Source organism: Rattus norvegicus, chromosome 7, assembly GCF_021556685.1.
Source record: "Rattus norvegicus strain SHRSP/BbbUtx chromosome 7, alternate assembly SHRSP_T2T, whole genome shotgun sequence".
NCBI lineage: Eukaryota > Metazoa > Chordata > Mammalia > Rodentia > Muridae > Rattus > Rattus norvegicus.
The window spans coordinates 87,541,787-87,551,765 of record NC_141540.1 but is presented as its reverse complement, the minus strand read 5'-3'; the positions used below and the strand labels follow the sequence as shown (position 1 = coordinate 87,551,765).

At 36.8% G+C, this 9,979-nt stretch overlaps 1 pseudogene; it reads left to right on the top strand.

Annotated features, from left to right (window-relative positions):
- Window positions 1-251: 251 nt before the first annotated feature.
- Elavl1-ps1 (ELAV like RNA binding protein 1, pseudogene 1) lies at window positions 252-1,271 on the top strand (annotated as a pseudogene).
- Window positions 1,272-9,979: the final 8,708 nt, after the last annotated feature.

Below are 9,979 nucleotides of genomic sequence, written 5' to 3'. Positions count from 1 at the left end.
TAAACTATACTTTGTAATAGTTCTTTCTTCCCATTAATATGCACCATATAATGATTTAAACTTATAAATATTTATAATCTCTAATAATATTGGCCATGAGCCGCAGCCGTCCCCAACCCGGTGGTCACAGCTACTACTCTGCATCTGCCACTACCGCTACCTAGGCCATACAGAGCCATTATCACCGTGCCACCAGCACTGGAGCAGAATCCCTGGCCTTCCTGCCCGTGCTCAGGTTTTTAAATAATACAATGTCTACTGGTTATGAAGATCATGTGGCAGAAGACTGCAGAGATGATATTAGGAGAACAACTTTAATTGTTGACTACCTCCCTCAGAACTTGACCCAGGAGGAACTACAGAGTCTGTTCAGCAGCATTGGCGAAGTTGAATCTGCAAAGCTTATTCAGGATAAAGTTGTAGGGCACAGCTTGGGCTACGGCTTTGTGTACTATGGGACTGCAAAGGATACAGAGAAAGCATCAGCACACTGAATGGCTTGAGACTCAATGCCAAAACCATTAAGGTTTCATATGCTTGCCCCAGTTCAGCTCAGAGTTCATTAAAGATGCCAACATGTGCATCCGTGGGCTCCCAAAGACCATGACTCAGAAGGATGTGGAAGATATGTTTTCTTGGTTTGGGCAAATCATCAACTCCAGAGTCCTTGTGGATCAGAGGTTTGTCCAGAGGGGTTTTCTTTATCCGGTTTGACAAATGGTCTGAAGCAGAAGAGGCAATTACCAGTTTCAATGGTCATAAACCCGCAATTCCTCCGAGCCCATCACAGTGAAGTTTGATCACAGCCAATCCCAACCAGAATAAGAATAGGCTCTCCTCTCGCAGCTGTGCCACTCACCTGCTAGAAGGTTTGGAGGCCCTGCGCACCACCAGGCCTCCCTTGTGGGTATAGATCACTCTGTCCCCAGCAATGCTTCCTCAGGCTGGTATATCTTCATATACAAATATGGGCAAGATGCTGATGAGGGAGGGGATCCTGTGGCAGATGTTTGGTCCATTTGCTGCAATTACCAATGTGGAAGTGATTCAAGATTTCAACACTAACAAGTGCAAAGGGCTTGGTTTTGTGACCATGACAAACAATGAAGAAACGTCAATGACCATAGCAGTTCTGAACAACTAACCACTCGGGAGACAAAATTTTACAGATTCCCTTCAAAACTAACAACTCCCACAAAAAACTCGCTCATGCTTTTTTCTTTTCCTTTTTTTCTTTTCTATTTTCTTTTTTGTATGGAATATATAATTAAGAGTGAAGAAGTTGAATTTTTTTTAGTGCACAACTCATTTTGTGTCAAATTTTACAAGTGTTTATTTTAGTCTAAATGAGAAGTACAAAGGTTTTATACTTTGGGATGCAACCAACATGTTCAAATGCAGGAAATCCTACAAATGTTAGACAAATTTTAAGTTTCTTAAGTTATTTCCTTTAAACCATATATTAAAGTGAAACTAAGAAGACTGCATTGACTAACCAGTCACTCCTGATGGTGGTAGAACTGAAGCATGATTTTACTTCTAAGACTGTCTAACACCTGATTTATTTGATAAAACAGACTGGATTTAAAACAGAACAACAACAAAAGAATTATTTTTTTCTTAATTTCTTTAGTTTTAGTTCTTAACCTAAAGATGTTAGATAGATGGGGAGTGTGGTTTTTTTTTTTTCTCAACGTGCTTCATAATTTTAAGCAATTTCTGCCTTAGTTGACACGAGATTTGCCCTCCGCAGCAGTCCACAGCTGCCCCCTGCCCACTCAGTCCCAGCTCTGTGGTGTTAGGAGCAGCAGAAGGGTCCATACTCTGGGGCCCCCACAAGGGAAGGTGGGAAGAGGTTCCATGTGTTGGGCTGAGCCAGTCTCTCCAGAGACACAAAGGAGTTTTGTAAGCCCAGACACCAGAGAGAACAGACCAGAGTTTCAGGGCAGCTTCAGTATATTCCAGAGTCAAGCCTGAGCTCCAAGCATGCCTGAAGATGACCCACTCTTCTGACATCCTGAGAGTCTGTCCACACATTGCATGCACGGTGCCCACACATCAGACACTGTTGTTCATGCAATTTCCCGAGTTTCCAAGAGCATTTAACCTAGCTTAAATGTACGACTGCTCTGTTTTTTAATGACACAGAAACATTTGAACATTGTATTTCTAACATCTCTTATTGTGAGCACTAGAATATTTCCAATCTTAGATTTTTGCTTTGAAATTTTTCTTTTGTATGGACACTCAGCAGAAAAGTTCTTCTTATCAATTATCTATTAAAAAAACCTTTGATTTGTAGTTTTAAGGATTAACCCTCAAAGTTCTCTTCATAACTGCCTTGACATTTGGGGTTCTGTTGTGTTAATTTTCTTTTGCTTTTTTGTGTTTGCTGTTTTTACCTTTGCATTTAAGAGTATTAAATTCGATTTCGTTATGCTTGAAAAAAAAGAATATTGGCCATACACTAGAAAATTAAAGAAAAACTTTTAAAGCAATGAATCAGTTTAATGAAATATGGGCAACATTAAAAATTATTAAAACCAATGATCATATCAAGTCAAGTTCACAATTTTTTGTTAGATTTACTTCACAACCCATTCAAAATATATATAGATATTATGAACACTGTTGTTATTGATCAATTACTATTTACACCTCTCCAAGTATTACCCGTACATGCTTTCAAAATTGTTGTTAACGTTTACCATACAATAGATAAAACAGGAAATAAAGGTGATTGGCTTTTTTATATCACTTACTATTTCTCTTGCATCGAACACTATTTTTATCTTACCATCATGCCTGTGTGAGTATATTTGCCAGTATGAATGAGTTCATGTTTGTTAGGGCTTGAATGTGTACTTCAAGAAAACATCAAGTGTTGGTCTTTTTTTTCTGTGCTGCTTGAAGTAGTACCTCTTTTATTTTCTAAAATCTAAACAGGCTATCTGACTCTCGGGCTTCTTCAGATTTCCCTTTTTCTACCTACCATCTCCTTTTTCTTACATTTTATTGGGTACTTGGGGCTTTAGTTTACATCTGAATGCTTGTGATCTCAAGAACATTCTTCACTCAACTATCTTCCAGTTGCTAGCCTCTTGTTTGAAAACTTAGTTTTGTTCTTTCTGTAAATCACAGTGTTATCATGCATGGGATTTTTTATATAATTATACCAACAAAATAAAATATACATTTAAAGGCAAATAATGTGGGTTATTCATTTGTTCTGTGACTTATGTGAAGTACTAACTTAATCCAAATAATATTTCATTAAAACATTAAAATGAGACACTTGCCATTAAGGTCATATGAGGACAGGGCAGATGGCCTCCTCCCTCCCCCATTGCAATCTATAGAAGCAAGACAGCTTGTCCAGAGTCATGAGAGAAAGAGAGCTGGGTCTGTTCCTCACTAGCTGAAGCCCTCAGGAGAAAGAGTCCTGAACCTGGCCTGGACAGCACAGTAGAGCTGCCTCTGGAGAAGTGTGCAGGTAAGCTGGCCCCAAGGTGATTTGAGAGGGAAGGTTAGCCCTGGATCTTGATAGTTGTGGCGCTGAGTGAGTTAGCCAAGTAGATGCTGGAGAGCTCACCTTCATGGTGTTTGTAAAGGGAAGCTGGCAGTATGACCAGCTACTACCCAGGCACAGGTCCAGAGCTCTGAGTTGGCCGATCTTAACATGTACCTCATATAGGAACTGCTAGAGAAAGTGAAAGGACTATTCCTGTAGATACAAAGCTGCGTGATTTCCATGATACAGCATGAAAACAGGATTACTAGAATAGAATCCAGAGGCTTCAAACTAGAACAATGACTAATGGTGAAAGATAGAGTTTTAAATTAGCTCAAAACTCAGTAACAGGATCTGACTCAGGAAGACAGGTTGTTAAAAATGCAGGAGAACTGGTACAGACTCATTGACACTTCTGTTATCACCAGATGTGAGTAAATGAGTAATGGGTTCTGTTCTGCGGACTGTGATGTTTGTTCAATTCCCCCATTGTGCCCTCCAGCCATCGTGTCCTGGAGAGAGTATTCCAGGAAACCGGCCTGCCAAGCCCCACCAGATGTGTTTCAGATGCAGATGCCTCATCAACTCTGACAAACATTTACCTAAAGGACAACAATCCAGATCTGTTCTAGGAGAAGGAGAGCTTGACCTTTCCACTCATTTAAACCCTAGAGCCTTAAGAACAATCCTGTGACTTTGATGTTTCCCCTTGTGTCATTTTTGGTATTTCCTTTTGACATCCCCTCATCTCCTGGAGCTTGTGACTTCTTTAAAAGCCCCTCTCCCAGCCACTCGGGTGGAAACCTCTGTCTCCTGCATGGGATACTTGTCAGCTGGAGATCTCCGTAATAGATCTCCATAATAAAACTCGCCTTTGCATACAAAATGGTCTCTCTGTGCCTGGGGACAAGGACTTCCCAAGACTTGAGTAAGGCTCTCTCTTCAGGGATCTTTCAATGGCAATAAACAATTTTTAGTAAATGTTTGTAAATATATGTGGGCAAATGTATACTATGAGACACACTGTGACACACTACATCTTCCGTGATAACATTTTATTTTTATTTTTGCTTTTGATTTTCTTTTGGAAGGGAACAGATGATGGGAAAGGGAAGGGCATGGACAGATGATTCAGATTGGGTTGCATGATGTGGAACCCACCAAGAATAAATAAGAAGCTAAAAGAGGGAAAAAAAGAAAGAAAGGAAGGAATGAAGGAAGGAAGAAAGAAAGAAGGAAAAAAAGGAAAAAAGGAAGGAAGGAAAGAAAACGACTAGGTAACACATTTAAATACAACAAAATTTAACATGTAGAACCTGAGAGGTTTATGAACACAATGTGTTCAGATGTTTCTAGGAAGCCATGAGAACAAATGATGCAAAGATTCGTGTATAATTCTATTCTTCTTTGATTATATCCATGTGTATGAAGTAATTTTGAATCATTTAACTTAATTACACACACACATATATATGTATATATATATATATATATGCCTGAAGTATATGTATATATGTATTTGACATATAGTAGATTTCAGATAACACTGAGTATAAAGTATTAAATAAACATACATTAATAGCTATACTAAAAGTTTAGATTCAAACTTCAGAGTTAAAATTCTTGTGCATATACTAATATTCTCTGTGGCTTTCTACTCGAAACTCACAATTAGTCTATTATTACTTAACAGCAGGAATCTTGGTAGAGTTCAATTTTGTGAAGTAATGAAACTATATTTGATTATCTTCTAGGACCTCTGGGAGAACATCATAAAATTCTGAATTTAATATTTTCGTATTGATACAGTTTTACAAGTTAAAGACTACATTGTAAAAGTTTACAAAATAAGACATTCTACCAGAAGCCTTTAGAAAATATTTTATTCTGTAGCAATTTAAAGCGTTCCATGATAAAATGTAGGTACTAAACATAATTTACTTATGTTTGTTTTAAAAAATAAGTTTATCATGTTAAACTTTATATCGAGACACAATTAATGTTGCAGACTTGCATTACTAGTGCTTACTTCCCCTCTTGTTGGCATAAAAACAAGTGAATACATTTTAAATAGAGTTTGAATTTGTCACTTATATTCATCAATATCTTTCAAAAGTATCTTATATTTTTTATTGTAGACAGGACATCGACCCATCCCCATGACATCCTCTCTGCATTTACTGCCATGATACATAGAATCCTTAGAATCTGAGCTAAGATCCTCCTACCCTTAAACTGTCACCAATGCCAATGTTTCTCATATGCAGAAAACTAAAGCAAACCCCACATTATCATTCTATGAATATATAAAAATGTACCAAATTAATTAGCATAATGAATGCCAAATCTGAATCTCTAAAATTGTAAGGTCAAAAGAAGACAAATGTGTTTTATTGTTGCTGTTTGTTTTGTTGTTATTATTGTTGTTTAGTGATATTTCTGTTAGTTTTAGATTTAAGTAAGACAAAAATTTACAAAAAGCAAACAATAATATTCAAAGGGATTCAATTAAATAAAAGATTTCTCTGAGCAAAAAACAAAAAAACAAAAAAAAACCAATAAATAAAACGAAAACTTTACAATTGGGAGAAAATATTTGCAAATTAATTGTTTAATGTGTAATTGATATTCCAAATACATAACACAGGAAACTAGAAAAACATACTGTGCATAACAAAGTAAGTGATCTAAAATGTGTTTTCACAAACAAGGCCATACTACTTCCTAAGAGGACATGAAAGGCTGGTCATTCTGCTGGCCCTTGGGGCTTCATTCCTGGTACCACCCCTCAATACCTCACCAGTTTCCCTTTTCCCTTGCTCTTCCACTCTCCCACTCCCTCCCTTTGCCCACTGCTTTCTTCTCCCTCCAATGGGATTGAAACATCCTCATTTGGGCCCTTTGGCTAGTTAACCATCTTGAGTTCTGTGGATTGTGTCCTGGGTATTCTGTACCTACCATACATATATACATACATGGTATAGCACCTACCAAACATGTTATTTTGGGTCTGAGATACTTCACCTGGGATGATATTTTCTAGTTCCATCCATTTGCCTGAAAAACTCAGGATGTCCTCGTTCTTAATAGTTGAATAGTATTCTGTTGTGTAAATAAATCACATTTTTCTGTATCCATTCTTTCATTGTAGGACATTTGGGTTATTTCCAGCTTCTGGTTATCACAATCAGGGCTGTTATGAACATAGTGGAATATGTGCCCTTATGGCATGGTGGCCCTTTTTGGGGGTATATGCCTGGGAGTGGTATAGCTCAGACTTCAGGTAGATCTATTTCTATTCAATTTCTTCATTGTCTCTTGAGAGTTGGGAGATAATTGTAAACCCCATCTATGGCTGAGAGTGGATAATTTTTGGCACTCTGTATGTAAATTCATTGCTAAATTGATCTTGACCAACTGGAGAAGCTTCTCTGTACAATGATGGGGCAGGCATAAATTTATGAATGTTAAATCCATAAATTTTTAAAAGGCATTTTTAACTTTCTAATAAATAATTTATTAACTTAACTTCCAACTTGGTTACCCACTGTCTAATACTTTAGCAGTCTTGTCCTGTTATGTAACTCATGTTCACTGTGGAAGTAAACTTGTTGGAGGTACTCAGCTTTTTATCATTTTACTGCCTGTGAAATGATTTCTGAAAGTTACCTTCAAATCACTTGTACTATAATTCAAGAATGCTCTCATGTAACAACTTATATACAATTTTTTTTTATTAACTTGAGTATTTCTTATATACATTTCGAGTGTTATTCCCTTTCCCGGTTTCCGGGCAAACATCCCCCTCCCCCCTCCCCTTCCTTATGGGTGTTCCCCTCCCAACCCTCCCCCCATTGCCGCCCTCCCCCCCATAGTCTAGTTCACTGGGGGTTCAGTCTTAGCAGGACCCAGGGCTTCCCCTTCCACTGGTGCTCTTACTAGGATATTCATTGCTACCTATGGGGTCAGAGTCCAGGGTCAGTCCATGTAAAACTTTCACCAAGTGATTATGTTGATTATTAAGTGATTATATTTTAGAGCTCAGTGTAGTCTCAAACTCTTACTATCTATTGTAAAAAGCTAACCTCTATATTTTTATTTTGTTTTCTTTGGTTATATGTGAAACTCCCAAAATAATTCACATCATTTTTATCAACATTCTTTATTCATTAACCTATCATTTTGAATAATCTTCTTTTGACAAATTTCAAAATATGTACTGTTTCTTGCCAAGATGTTAAAGTTTTTCTCACAGAAATATAAAATAATCATGCTTCTATTTCCTTTGTGTCTATATAAAGTTTGAATTGACTTTTATAAATAATCAGAAAAAAATCTACTTATAAGGATAACACCTGTACTTCTCTTTATTTTTTATAAAAATACATTTTACTACAGTGACAAAAACCTGTGATTCATCAAAATCATAATCTAGTTTCACTATAAACTCAACTCCACAGGGAAGCATTATAACAATGGATGTATACTCCAGAATAAAAAGAGGATAACACATAAAGAAAAAATATGAACACTTGAGCTCATTATTTTTAAGAAGAAAACTGAACTTGAATTTACATATTGATTTAAAATACTCCTGGGGAAATAACAGAAAATATTAGCCTTGTGTATGAGAAGAGAGAAAGTTAAAGAGTCCCTAATCATAAATAAAAAAATATCAAGGTGATTAATTTACGCAGTATTGTCAAAAATTACATCAGTGTATATATACAACCATTGAAAATAGGAGAAAAATTTCACCATATTTCTAACTAAATTCATAATGATGCTGTAATATTGAGCCTGATTCTAAGATAAGGAATATAGAAAAAAACTGAAGTCCAGTATTAGAAGTCCAGTAATGGAAAGACGCCATAAGAAAGAAAACAAAATAACATTGTGAAAGAGAAAGATGGAAGAATGAGTAAAGAAAACAAGGAAAGGAAAGAAATTGGAAAAAAGAAGAACACAACTATCTGTATTTCATACGGTCTGATAGTTCTCACTGAAGTTCAAAACCTGATACACTCTTCTCTCTGTGTGCATGAACAGAGACATATGGACACACACATATAGTAGTGATATTAAGCAAATATTGTTCAATATACAAGACAAGAATTAAAGCCAATTCTCTACTTATAAACCAACAAAAATCATTTTGGAAAAGAAGCCTTTAAAGTTTTTATACAAAACCCAAATAGATACTGTCAATGTGGTTAATGTGTTGTGTAATAAATTTATAGAATGTAAAATAATGCTGAACCAAAGAACTACAGTGGGGTATGAAGATTCTGTGTTGCTCACAATAATAAATAGAGGACATAATTTCTCATTATTTAATATGAATTATAAAAATATTAAAAACTTTAAAGATTAAAACCCTGTTGTCCCATGATGAAGATCATGCCCCTGAAAAAAAGTAATAGAAAATATTCTATTGTGCCGCAGACCACCCAGGGGAGTGTGTCAGTAGAGGGTCCAAGGCTTGGATTTCAGGTAGAGAATGGATTTGGCGAGACAGACAGACATAAACTCGAGCTTTGTGTTGCTGTAAGAAGCTTTACTTCTTGGAATAGATTTAAGCAGTTAAAACAGGAACATCATAATTGGCAGTCATTCAGCTCTTATTCTTTACCCCACCAAATGTCCCTTGCAGAGAGGAAAGCTAAACATACAGGCCAGGAAACAGTTCTCAACTGCAAACAATAGTTTAAAAAACTGCAGTAATACTGTCAGATTTCTGGGCACCAGGTATGCATTCATCATTTATCTTTGTCATAATAAAGTTTAAACTCTATGTTTATGGCCCCTCAGAATAATAAGGAAACTTTTGTAACCATAGTTAACTCTTGATAAGTTTGTTCAACTTGTTGGAACTTGTCTATAATCTTTTAAAAAGAATCTTACTATTTTGAATCATGCTAAACAAAACTTTCCCAAAAGGGGGGAAAAGGCTTTTCTAGAACAGTCATGTTGTTAGTTACTGCAGTTAATTTCTCTCCTATTCACTGGGAACTAATGAGTGCAGCAATTGAATTCATCACAGCCTTTGAATTCTTCAGGATCATGATGGTGTGAGATGTTTCCGTCTCTGAACTTACAGTTGCTGAGACATCTAATGGTACATGACCATCTTCCCACACTGCTCTATTCTTAAAATCAGATATTGTTGACAGGCCTACAATTGCTAAGATCACCAAGGCTAAAACACAGAAGGCACCTCCACCGCAAGCATAGACCCCAGTCATCATCTTTTTGTAGGGAGACGGTCAGGGACCTCCAGGAGGCCAAGCCATTCCAGGCACAGTCCTCTGTTCTGGATAGAAACGAAGCACAAGAACTTCATGTCACACAGACTCTACTGGAGTGTGTGTGGCACTAATGGACACAGCACTCTGTACAGACATCCCTCCAGGAGAGAGCTGGATTCTCAGAAATGCAGGCAACCCTGAGAGCATAGGTAAGAACACC